Below are 13,102 nucleotides of genomic sequence, written 5' to 3'. Positions count from 1 at the left end.
TGTTCTTTACCCTTTTCTAGGCACAAGGTCACGTAGGTGTCTTGTGACAGTAAGTGAACCAAAAAAGGCTGGTCCTTTCCCTCTAATGCACACACCATGAGGCATGCTACAACAGATAGCTTTATTGATCAAAGAGGGATAGGGAGAGGAAAGAATACAAAACAACCAAATATAGAAAGAAAACCAACCTAGAGCAAAACAGTATAGGCTTGTTGCTTTTCAATACATGACTAAAACACTTAAATCTAAGTTCCTAGCTAGATTTTAGGTAAGTTACTCACATCAACTTCCAGAGAATTCTGGAGGCCCACAGCTTGATTCAGTGACCAGAAGATATCTCCCCCTCCTAAGATGGAGGGACCCTTTTAAACAACCTTTCTAACCTCATCATCTGGACCCAATCAGGATCAAGTATTTTCTGAGCACCACTCATGCTGACCAGTCATTCTGAAATACATCAACCCTCACCTTGGTGAGTAACTACTACCTTAGGACCACCCCTCCAGGTAAACAGCAGGAAAGGTCACACAAAGGACCTGGACACAAGAAGAGGAAACCCCTGCTCCTTGGGGGATCATCTAGGCAAACAGGTTGATAGACATATGGGCAGAGAGAAAGAGAGAGAGAGAGAGAGAGACAGAGAAATACAGAAGAGGATAACAACCAACCCAAAGAGGGGGCTGGGATGGAGATTTTTCACAGCTCCCTTCTGCCATTATCTGACAGTTGCCTGCAGTAGCAAGGAATGGGTCTGGAAGACCCAAGAGGCCCATTTTAGTTGTATGTACCTAAACCATGAAAATGTTTCAGCTTCTTTCCCTTTCCTTATCCAAAATCTGCTGTGTGGCAGCTCCCTTGCTTCCCTCATAATCTTCACTCTGCTTTCTTAGGAGGAGAATAATACAGGGAGAAAAGAAACCTACATTTGTGGTTTTGGCAGAGACAGGGTCAGCACTTCCTCCGCAGATGTTTTAGAAGCAGCAGCACCCAGCTGAGATTCATTAGGGGGCTGATTGAGATGGTGGATGCCTGGCATTTGCTATAAGTGAGATCCTGCATGAAAAGTGTGTGCGAATACAGGTGTGTTCAACTAATGTTAACCGAGATGGAAAATAGGATGTCAACTTGATATGAACGTTAGGATCTAGTTTAAAGGTATTTTAGGCACTAAAAGATGCAGATAGCTTCCTAAGGGGTAGGTCCCAGATTCAAATAGGGATTGAAACATGGCAATGCTGTCATGTCTCACAATTTAGACATGAGTTCCTGCAAGTGAAATTTGAAAACAATGAATTGTGTGTCCTGGTTCTCCATATCTGGAATGAAGATACTTGAGTGCCTTCGGCTTGAGACCCATGGAGGATGCAAAAGAGAGTTATAAAATCCTATCTGTCTCCTGGTATTAGGTAGCATTTATGCTCTTCCCTGCAAGCAGGGATTCTCAATCCAAAGACCCCATCAAGGTTTAATTGCCTAAGGGCATGCCTTTCTTGAGTCACAAGAGAGGATTGTGGACAAATGCAACCATTGTACTGGTATAGAATGATACCAGTATAAGCCATTACAATGTAACCATTATATATGCACACAATGTAACTATTATATATGTATTATATATGCAAATATATAGCAGTATAAGTGGAGGAAGTACATAGTAATGTTTCATTCAGGGTTAAAGTTACAGCAGTTTACCATATTTTCTCACATATAACACTCACTTTAAAAAAAATCAGCTGCTAGAAATGATAAGTGCTTTAAGCAAGGAAATATGTTTAAACAGTTTTTTGAAGCTTGAGCCTCTGCGCGTACGTGGAACTCCCTAGCTGATGGCTGTGGACACTTTTTTTTTCTCCTGGCAGAGGCTCATGTTGCAGAAGCTGGCCGCCCACTCAGTTCAGATTGAGAAGAGAAGAAGGGCTAGGCAGTCTGTCAGTTTGGCTCAGACAGCAGTACTTGTGGCAGTCTTGCAGCTGGAGTGTTGACAGAACAGCCACAATGTTTTGTTCCCCTTGACTGCAGCTGCCTGTGTTTTTCCTGGGAAAATACTGTAATTACCAGTATTTTCAAGGAAAGATGTTTTGGCCTTGGGAAACAGCCAGGATGTAGCCACTTTCCACCCTCTGTAATCACATTTCCCTTTCCTAACCTATGAACAGCCTAGACCATGAACCGCTCCCTAAATTCTCCAATGGCCAAAGAGCCTACAGTCCCTGCACTGAGCTTGTCTGTGCCATGGCAATGGTCAGTCTGGCTACCCAGGAGCTCAAGCACACCCCTCTCACCTGTAGCTATTGATGCAAACTGAGAAGTACTCCAGTGAGGGTGCTCCAGACTTGACACCAAGCAGCTGCTCTTAAGAATGGGTGAAAGAGGACAAACATGGAGCAGCCTCCCTGGTAAACGCAAGGTGTGAAGTGTGCCTGTGGACATGGGAGTGGGGGAAGGGAGCAGAGCAGGCTCAGGCTCTTGATGCTAGAAAACTTGGCTGCCACTGTGTAGGCAAGGCCACCAGGACCACTACTAGTAGACGTGCAGAACATCCGCACCATCTGGCTCATTACACCATAAACAAGAGCTCTAGTTTTGCTCTTAGTAGTAGGTTGCCCTCCACAGTCCCAATTCACCCTCTACGCTTTTCAAAACTGATCGTTTTATTTGATTTGCACAGTAAGAAAACAGATCTTTATGAGCAGCTCTTATAAACTATCATCTGATCTTCTCTAAGGTGTTTCTTTTCTCCAGCCATTTCTTACATCTATTGATTGCTTGTGTCAGAGTTGGTGACAGAAGGAATTTCCCTGTTCTTCTCAACATGTCATAATGTTCAAATTCATTCTTTGTGGGCTCTAACACAACAACCACACAGAAACTAGCTTTGTGTCAAGAAAATCTAGAAAAGGGAAGAACTTCTAATGGCTAAGCAACATGCTGCTATGGCAGTTGGGATCATTTATTTGTGTCTTATTTTTCTCTTGTCTCTGTTCAATTCTTTCAATTCTTTTTTGATGAATTTAAGAAAAAATCTTCTTTGCTGTGCCAGAGAGAGAGTGTACAGGTTGCTGCTTTATATTTCAATCTTCTGTAGTTACAGTAATCACGTTGGTGAGCCCAAGCATAAAGAGAAAGAATTGGTGTCTTCCCTCCAGCTCTGAAGTTTATAGATAGTGTCTCAGAGGGGTATATAATAATGACAGGTGCCACTAGGAATACGACAGATGGAGAGAGAAGAAAAACAGAGCATGCTGTGCATCAATGATCCTGAATAACAGTGGGCAGAGCATGGCGCTCTGTTGCAATGTAAGAGTCTGAAGCTGTCTTGCTGTGAATGGTAGCCTGGGGGAATCCATGTGAGGATGGATGGGGGTGAGGCAGAGTGCTTCTGTAAGGGGATTAGCACAGGAATTGGCAAGCTGTTGAGCAGATCACCACCTGCCCACTTCTGGCTCGGATGATAGAGTTTTCCTACCGTAACATCCTCTAAAAGCCAGGTTGCAGTGATTAAGAGATTGATTTGTTAAATTCCCCTGTATTGTGCATTGAGGCCAGTGTCCATGACCTTTGCAAGCTTCATTAGCATCAGCACAGGGAAGTCCATGTCTTAGTGCTGCACTCAAGGCCAGGAAAAGCTTAGCCTCAAAACGCATGTAAAATCACCAGTGTTGGTGAAACAGAGTCCATGTAGCTTCTGCTCTGTGTGTGCAGAAACGGGGAGAACAACAACAGCCACAGAGCATGTTGAATCATACACATTTTTTCATTAATTTTAGTAAGGGCATTTCTCGCCTCCACCGGTGAGAGAACAGTTCAGTTAAAAATTCAAGCTACACCTTTGTTTCTGTTTTTGTTTGAACAGAGAATGATCTGAAAGGACAAACCCCTGCCCTGGCTGAAATAACAGCAGCACTCTCTGTCACCAGCGAGGAATTGCACAGCGTAATTCAGAGCCCTGTAACCTAAGATGTATTAAGAGAATGGCCCTGTTTCCCCCATCATCTACTTCCTCTGAACAAAGCTGCACATCCACCCATCTCAGAGGGCAATGAATCCTTGCATAAAAAGAACTTTCCTGCCTTGCATCACTTCCACTTTAAGGGGCAAGGAAGGCCAAAGTATCAGGAATCTGACAGGAAGCTGCAGACCTGCATTCAATAGAGCCCTTATCCTCTCTACTGAAGATAAAGAGCAAAGGTCTGAGCCCCAGGGATGAAGAGTGGCATTTTGTCATCCAATGGAAGCAAATCAAAGCCCAGTTTTAGCTGGGAAATGTGAGCCCCATCAAGGAAAGATGACTCTGTCCCACCAAAAAATCATATTAAAGATGATGTAAATGCTGAAGAAACAATCTTTGTCATCTTCCCTCAGAGAAAAATAATGTGATGGATGGGGTTAGAGGAACTGGTGCAACCACTGAGACTGACCATATTGGGATGCTGTCATTGGGTTCACTGTACTGGAGGCAGATTTGTGAGTCCTGACTTGTGCCAGGGTCTGTTCTGTTTCTATAGGTTCTTATAGTGCCCTTTTATCCTCAGTATCCGAGCACCTTTCTGTGGTTCATTAAACATCTGTCACATTTAGTTTGTTCTTTCTACCATCCGCTCTTCAGGATGGGGGAGTTGTGTGCACAGTGTGGTGCTTACTGTCAGTAGGACCTCCTGCTTATGCTGGGGTGTCTTTCTAATGGGTACATGCTCCAGAGTGTTTGTGTTAGAGGCAGTGAGGTTAAAGTAACTGCATCTTTCTCTTGGAGTTGAGGTGGGGAGGTGCGTGATGCTTCTGCATTCCCATAGTGGATTGTTTGAGCTCAGGCCAGTTCCCAGGAAACCATGGTTTCATTCTGGAGTTTGAGTTTTCTTTTTAGAGCATAGATTCCCAGCTTCTTAGAGGTCAGAGGCCTCATGCCCTGTGGGCCACACTAGCGGGGCTGCCCATCCCACAGACTTCACCAGTGGGAGTCACAGGCCCCTAGGCCACATGTTGCATGGCCACATCCCCATTGCACTGTGCACCCCCTCCTCCCCTGCTGCACCACATACCTTGCAGCAGCCCCAGTCTCACCCTGAGTGCTGCACACCATGCCATGGCACGCTGCGCTGCCAGGCACAGACCATGGAAGCCGAAGGGAGGAGGGCCCTGGAGATTCCAGCTCCTGTTGCACCCTGAGCAATGGGGGGAGCTGCAGCCAGGCAGAAGACGGTGAACAACAACTGAATCCCTCACAGGCCACCAGTTGGACAGCTGTGTTTTAGAGTATCCTAGGATGTGCATATGGAACGCTTTAAAAAATAAGAACCAAGACCATGAACTTGACTCTATATTCCATGGGAACAGCATAGAGGGTGGAGAGTGGGTGTGATTTTATCATGGTACCCTGTGCTAGTGTGGATATGTGCTGTAGCTTTCAATATTTGTTTGAATTTTCTTAGGTTTGATGTCATGCCCAGGGCATGTAACAAGCAGTAAGGTTGTGATTACCTAAACGGGAGCACAGCTGGGCAGCAGCTTGGGCAGGCCGCCTTCTAGAGACAATATGCTGCGAAAGTGGGATGTTTGTCCCAAGGAGGCACCATAGTGTGGGTGGATGAAGCCCGCCTGGAGGGCCCTATTCTGGGAGTGGAAAAAAAAAAGGAACAGGAGGCCATTGTGAAAGGCTCCAGAACAAATCCCTATGGAGGGCTGGCTAGGGAGGTCCTGAATAACAGGGTCTCTCCCCCCCGCCCCCTTGTGGAAGAGAGAGAAAAGGGCTCACCCTGCAGGCTGGAGGGAGGCTGGCTGTGGTGGTTCTTCCCTGGAGCCTGCAGAGCCATGGAGGGAGTTGCTGCAGACTTGGGGAGATGTCTGAGCCATGAATCCTTCTTGGGACAAGAAGGAGAGCTGTGCTGCGGCCTATCAGGGAAGAAGTCCACATGCCCTGTGCAGGGGAGTGTGCACGGAGCAGGAGGGACCGGAGGGAGACAGGCCCAGTCCACCTGCATCTGGGGTTGAAGAAGGTGGGACCCAGGTTGCAGGGAGCCAGAGCAGCCGCCTGGTTCATGGTGGGGAAAGGTGGGTTTAGGGGACGCTAGACCCTACTTACCTGGGGGGAGGCATTCTGTAGAAAGCCAGGACAAGGAGGTGACAAAACCCTGTCCTGAGTGCCTGGCAGGGTGTGTGTACTGGCCAGGGGGACTGCCTGAGCCAGCAGCCCAGACCTTGCGGCCTGCTGTGTCAGGGGATGCAGATCAGGGGAGAGAAGTGTATTGCAGAGACACCAGGAGGGAGTGACAGCCAGCAGTCTGTGATGCCTGGAGCAAGCACAGACGGACCCAAGCCAAGGAGGACCTGCCCATGCTCCAGTAAAAGGGGCAAAGAAGTGGCTATTCCTCTCAAGGCATTGCCCCAGGCTGTTAAGTGTGCAGAGAGTCATCATATTCATCCTGGTGTATAAAAGTTATTGACTGGATGTGTACGTAAGTAGGGGCAAGCCTGTAAGTTTGTAACACAATTGGTTCAATATTGGTGCCTTAATACCTATCTGTGATTAGTACTCTCCTTGTAGGTTATAGGTATTCAAAGGAAAAGTTCTATGTTGTGACTGTCATTACCGGGGTTGTGTATTGTATGTTCTCTTTAATAGACTTTATCAGTTAAACCTGTTTGATTATTTGTAATTGATATTATATTATATTATATTTGTAATTGATAATCCTGTAGATGGTTAACCCTGTTTGCAAGACTAATCCTCTGTACAGGGAGACCCTCTACTTGAGGAACCTGCCACAACCACTAGAAGAGTTGGGCAAGGTCACTGGCTACCAGGCACCCCAGGATGCCACTACTCAGTGGTGGCAACGGGTAGTGGCATGCGCCTGGGTTACACAATATTTGTTTATATTTTCTAAGGTTTGATGTCATGCCCAGGGCAAGTAACCAAAGTCACAGAATCATGGAATAGTAGAATTGGAAGGGACCTCAGGAAGTCATCCAGTCTCTCCTCCTGCTCAAAATGGGATCAACCCTGACTAAACTACCCAACTCAAGTGTCTGTCTAACCTTCTCTTAAAAACTTCTAAGGAGGTAGCCTGTTTCAGTGCTTAACCACCCTCATAGTGATAAAGTTCTTCCTAATGCCCTACCTAAATTTCTTTTCATGCAATTTAAGACCATTGCTTCTTGTCTTGTACCCTATGGCCACAGAGAATAATCTATCGCAGGGGTTTCAAACTTTTTTAACAAGTGTAGCCCTTCCAGTGGCAACATGTAGAGGGTGCACAGGGGCACACATGCACCCCCTGAGAGCACCAGTGCACCCCCTGACTGGACGCACTCACCACTTAGGTGATGGACAGGGGGGCCAGGCAGGAGCACTGATGCCCCCCCTGCAAGTGCCGGCTGATCACTGCAGCCACTCCCAGAGGCAGCTGCAGCGATTGGTCGCAGTGATTGGCCACAGCAATCAATCACAGAGAAATCCGTCACAGTGGATCCGTCCCCCCCCATTGGCAGGATCAGCCACAGGGGGACCCCCCCGGTCAGCGGGACTGGTCACAGGGCAGGTACGTGCCCCCCATGACTAAGGCAGCACCAGTCACCCATGACCCCTTCTGTGTCAAAGTTTCAGCTCATGTACCCCTTTATATTTTTTCTTGCTTTTAAGGGGGACGCAGATCAAAGACTCCGCACTGATGGAGGGAGTGGGGCTGGTACAGGTGCTGCACAGCCATGACAGGATGTGGGATGGAGCTGTGAGCAGCTTGTCTGGAGGGCACAGGGCGGGGGGGGGCGGCTCGCACCCCTGCACACAGTCTGGGAGGGCATGGGGAGCATGTGCTGCCGGATCTGCTCATGGTGTGAGGGCAGGCTGCAGCTGGCACCAGGCTTGTTCCGACAGAGGGCTGGGCCAGGCTGCACTCGGGGAAGGAAGCAGCGGCACTGGGAGGAGGGTTGGGAGGGCTATGGCGAATTCTGGAGTGACTGCATCCCCCCCCCCCAGCCCCATTCTTTTAGCTCCCCACAGTTAGTGAGGGAGCCAACCCCCAGTGCATCTGAAAAAGGCACAAAAAAACCCCCTGATACCTGCAACAACAGGAGACAACTCCTTCCTGGCTTCATGTGGCAGCTAGCAAAGTCCAGGAATATGGGAAAAGCCAACCTCTGAACATGCTAGCACAGCACAGAAAGTGCCATGCTGCAAGTAATGATGCGGGTGCCTCTGAGAGGGCTGTTTTACTGTCTTGAGCTATTGTGACCCTCATACCCCACCCTAGGCCTACCTAGGGGACACTCTGTTGCTGAAGCTGCTTTCTCAGCAAATCAAGCCTCTGGTCTTTACTGGCTGTTAAAAATCTCCTGGCATCTTCCCCTGGATTTGGAGACCAGAGTCTTAGAAAGATGATGCAGAAGCTTAACGTCCTTGAATCTGGTATCTAGATATCAATATTAGGAAAGAGCAATATATTTAAATGTGTCCTGTAACACCTACTGGAAGCCCATTATAGCATTGTTCTGGACTCTTGAACTTTTAATTGAGGATAAGGAGTCCCTGTTATTATGGGGCTCTTTATCTTTCGGCAAATGTGTCCATTTTGTGTAGCAAACCTACAACCTGTTTGCAAATGGAATAAAGCATTTTCATGCTACTTCCTCCCAATTAGTAGCATAATAAGTGTGCCCAACCTGTGTTAACTGACAGCTGTTCTGAAAAATGTAACAAAGATCTGCTTTGTGCATCTTGGAAATTTTGTAGTCGCTGTATGCAATGCTGTAACTCAGGATTCCTCCCTATAAATATGCATTCATTGTCATGATTTAAAGGGACGTCTCATATTTCATGGTTGAAATGCATTTTGACTCCCATTAGGAGACTGAGATAAAATGCACACAGCCAAAGAGCTAGAGAGTTTTGCAGTTCAATGTTATGACCGATTTCCCAAATATATTTGTTTAAAGTAATTTCATACTATCATTACAAGAAACTCCTCTCTCCATTTTTTCTCCTCAGAAGTTGCTCTAAGCTAAACAAGCAATTTTCTTCTATAAATCTATGTGACAAATAGAGCAGTAACATTTTCGTTCAAACCATTTACATACATTTCCATAAACCAGGTTCCCAGGCACTCTTCCTTGGGTGGTTTTGTTAGTTCTAAATACACATATTAACACTCAAAGCCTCCTGCAAGACTCATGATAGAAACCTGATTTGGAAAACTGGTGAAGTTTTCCAAGACTCTTGCACAGTCTTGAAAAAGAAAAAAAAAACTTTAAAAATTGGGCCCAGATGATCTGTTAAGGGCTTTACCCCTACTGTGAGTAAGAGGTGAGGCATACAGGATCAGCCTAGGGAACCCAGCTTCCCTCCTACCCCCCCCCACAACTTCCCTCCTGCCCCATACCTGAAGACAAGGTTCAGATTACTTTTTACGTATACATTCAGTTTAAGCATAAGGGGAGAGCAATGGACGTAGTATATCTTGACATTAGCAAGGCTTTTGTCATGCTGTCTCATGACATCCTCATTAACAAACTAAGGAATACAGACTAGATGAAAGCACTGTAAGGTGATATGTAGCTGGTTGGATCATCATACTCAGCAAGTAGTCCTCAATGGCTCAATGTGTAACTGGAAAGAGATATCAAGTGGGGGTACCCTGGGGGTCCATCCTGGGTGAAGTTCAATATCTTTATTAATGATTTGGACAGTGGGATTGAGTACATGCTTACCAAATTTGCAGATGACACTAAATTGGGTGAAATTTCACTCTATAGGGGACAACTAGGATCCAGAATGACTTGGATAGACTGGAAAAATGGTCCACAATCAGATGAGATTCATCAAGGACAAGTGCAAAATCCTGCGCTTGGGACAGGATAACCACATGCACACATATAGACTGAGGGTTGACTGACTAGGCTGCAGTACTACAGAGAAGGACCTGGGGATTACAGTAGACTTAAGCTGAATATGAGCCAATGGTGTACTCTTGTTACAAAAAAATGCCAACAGCATACTGAGTTGTATTAATAAGAGTGTCACTAGCAATTCAAAGGAAGCAATTCTTCTGCTGTATTCAGCACTGGTAAGGCCTCACCTGGAGTACTGTGTCCAGTTTTGGGCCCTACACTTCAAGAAGGGTGTGGACAGTTTGGAAAGAGTCCAGTGCAGAGCAACAAAAATGATTAAGGGCCTGGGAAGCATGACTTATGCAGAAAGTCTGCAAGAACTAGGATTATTTTAGTCTGGAGAAGAGAAGACCGAAGCGAGATTTGATAGTCTTCAAACACCTGAAAAGTGATTATGGAAAGGATGGAGATGGACTTTGCTCTGTGTCTGTAGTGGGCATGACTAGGAGCAATGGCCTCAAGCTGCAGCAGGGGAAATTTAGGTTGGCACTTAGGAGGAATTTTGACTGTGAGGGTGGCCAAGCATTAAACTAGCCTAGCTAGAGATCTGTGGAATCTCCTTCCCTGGAAGTTTTCAAGAACAGGGAGTTCAGACACTTGGCTGGGATGGTTTAGTATGGGATGATGCTGCCTTGAGCAGGGAGCTGGACTAGATGCCCCTGTGAGGTCCCTTCCAGCCATACTTTCCTATGATCTACATTCAGAAATGTACCCCTGAGGCTGCTCCAGGCTCGTCCCCAGTGGCTGGTCTCAAGGGCATACTGTCTTCATTAGGCAATATGGCTAAAATCTGGCAGCTGAGGCCTGAGAGCTATTGTGTCTTTCCATTAGTAATCATGGAAGTGAGTTTTCAAAGGCACAAAGGGGAAATTAACTCCTAAAAGTCTCAAGGGAACTGAGGGAGAGGTACCCACCTGTCATTTGTGCCTTTGAAGATCTGTCCCTAAATGCAGAGCAACTGTTAAAATTTCTTCAGTAATGTATTACCATTTCTACAACACATCTGCATAGCTTATAGCAATTGGAACTATTGGCCTCATTTTACAAGGGAGACTTGGATACTTGTAACCATCTGGATGCTGGTTTTGGGTTATGTCTATGGGAAAGGGATGTTTTATATTTAAAATCAATGACATGAGGCACATGGTCATCTTTTTGATGAATGATATGGATTACACTTTATTTACCAGAACTTCCAGTCAATTGGAAATAATAATGATTTTAGGAGTTCACAAAAGGAAACTGACTCGTTTTTTTCAGCCCTTCCGTTTTTTTTATTACCAAGCTTGAGGAGTTAACATACTGGCAGTGGGGGCTCCTGCCTGGCTATGACCTGCTGCCACCTGCAACACTGTGTGGCCCCAAGGCTGCGCACCTGCCAGGAACTGCACAGCAGAGGCATCTGCACCTCTAGGCCAGCTGCCAGTGGGCTGTGACTGCACAGTTAGCCTTTGTGCGGCATTACTGGCATGTGTGCCGCCACCCGGCCATCTAGGCAGCTTCAGGCATTGTAAACTTGCCCCCTCACATGGCCCCAGCTCTACCGTGTGGCCCACAGCTCAGCTGCAGTAGCAGAAGGCATTGAGGCACTCAGGGCCTCCTGGCACAGCCCCTATGTGGTGCGGGGCAGCACGTCTTGGCCCCGGCTGCCTGGCACCCAGCGCTGCCTGTGCCACATTGCATGGGTCAGGCCACTTCCATGCATGCAGGACCCGACCTGGCATGACAGGCAGTCCCCATGAGCAGCGTAGGACCCCAGGTGACACCCCAAGCAGCCCAGAGCTGCCCAAAGGTGCACGGTGCTACACCGGACCAGGCCTGCAAGATGTGGCACAGGCAGCACCAGGTGCCAGGCGGCTGGGGCCAAACCCCACTGGCCCACACTGTGCGGGGGGCTGTGCCAGGAGGCCCTGAGCCCCCCGATGGCTGCTTCAGGTGAGCTGTGGGCTGGGGGGGGGGCAGAGCCATGCAGGGGGGCATGTGGGCCCCGCTGGGGCAGGCAGGGAAACCACCCCTCCTGAACTGCCTCCCCATGGTCTCCCACACCTCAAAGTCCCGTCCCCCCCCTTCAGCCCCTCCACCATCTACTTACCTGGGTCAGAGCCCAGGTCCAGGTCTCTGTAGCCTGCACCGCTCCTTGCCCTGCATGTGGAGGCAGCATGCTACAGCACTGGGGCAAGAGGCAGGCGTAGAGATGCCCTGGCCAGCTACCAGAGTGTCTCTTTGTAGGACCCGAGCTTCTCCGGGACCATGCCCTGCCCCACTTTTGTATTGTTTTGTTATGTTTTGATATCCAGGTATCAAATTTTGAGCCCATGTTGCATATATGCAGCATGGGAAACATTTTTTGATCCCAGCGTTCCTCTTGCCATGTTTCAACCTGCTTTGAGACATGGCAAGAGCCATGTGTGGCCTCATCTGGACATGCCCTATTTGTTCTTGCTCCATGCCCTGCTCATTTCTTCCTGGTGGGCTAGCAAATATGAAATACTGGTGCAATCCTATTCTGCCTATTAGATGTCAAAGCCTACACAGTCTTGCACCCCAAAACATAACCATCTCACTTCAGAAAAAAAAATATCCAACAAGGAGCATGCAGGCTGACACCTGACTCTGTAGGCAAGTGAGGCAGGCGGTCTCCTGGGGAAAGGGAGCTTTTGGGTAGGGCCCCTCCTGACAATGTTCTTTGTAAATGTTGCTTTAGATACATAAACTGTGTAAACAGTATTGGGTACAGGGGACCCAAGAACAAGATTCATGCCAGGACGTACCCATCTCATTATGCTGCAGTCATATTCCCTTTTGCTTATTCTGCTTCTGGCCCCATGTTTGTTTCATCCTTTTCTGTTCAGCAGCCCATCTCCAACATGAATGGTAGAGGATACCTTCAGCCTTGCCTAGCTGGTAGTCTGGTGGTTAGCTGCTTCCCTTGAATGTGAGCAATCTGTGTTCAACCCCTATGCCTGGCTTTTTTGGGTAGGTCACTTTTTTTTCTTTAAAATGTATCACGGTTCAAGGACAGGAGCTTCCAACTTTTGACTCCAGGCCAGATCTGGGCTGCAGAGCCAGGGAGGGCTTCAACAGCAGGGGCGGGGAGGCATCAGTTGGACAGCTACAGGGAGCAGTGACTGTGGCTCCAGCCCTGGTAGCAATGTCATAGGCCAGGTTGGAAGCCCCCCATGCTCTGATCTAAGCACCATTAAAGTGGTGCTCCCCCCCCCCC

The sequence above is a fragment of the Gavialis gangeticus genome, unplaced genomic scaffold (genome assembly GCF_001723915.1).
Source record: "Gavialis gangeticus isolate Ggan-Ray unplaced genomic scaffold, GavGan_comp1, whole genome shotgun sequence".
NCBI classification, from domain to species: Eukaryota; Metazoa; Chordata; order Crocodylia; family Gavialidae; genus Gavialis; species Gavialis gangeticus.
This window is presented reverse-complemented; position numbering follows the sequence as displayed.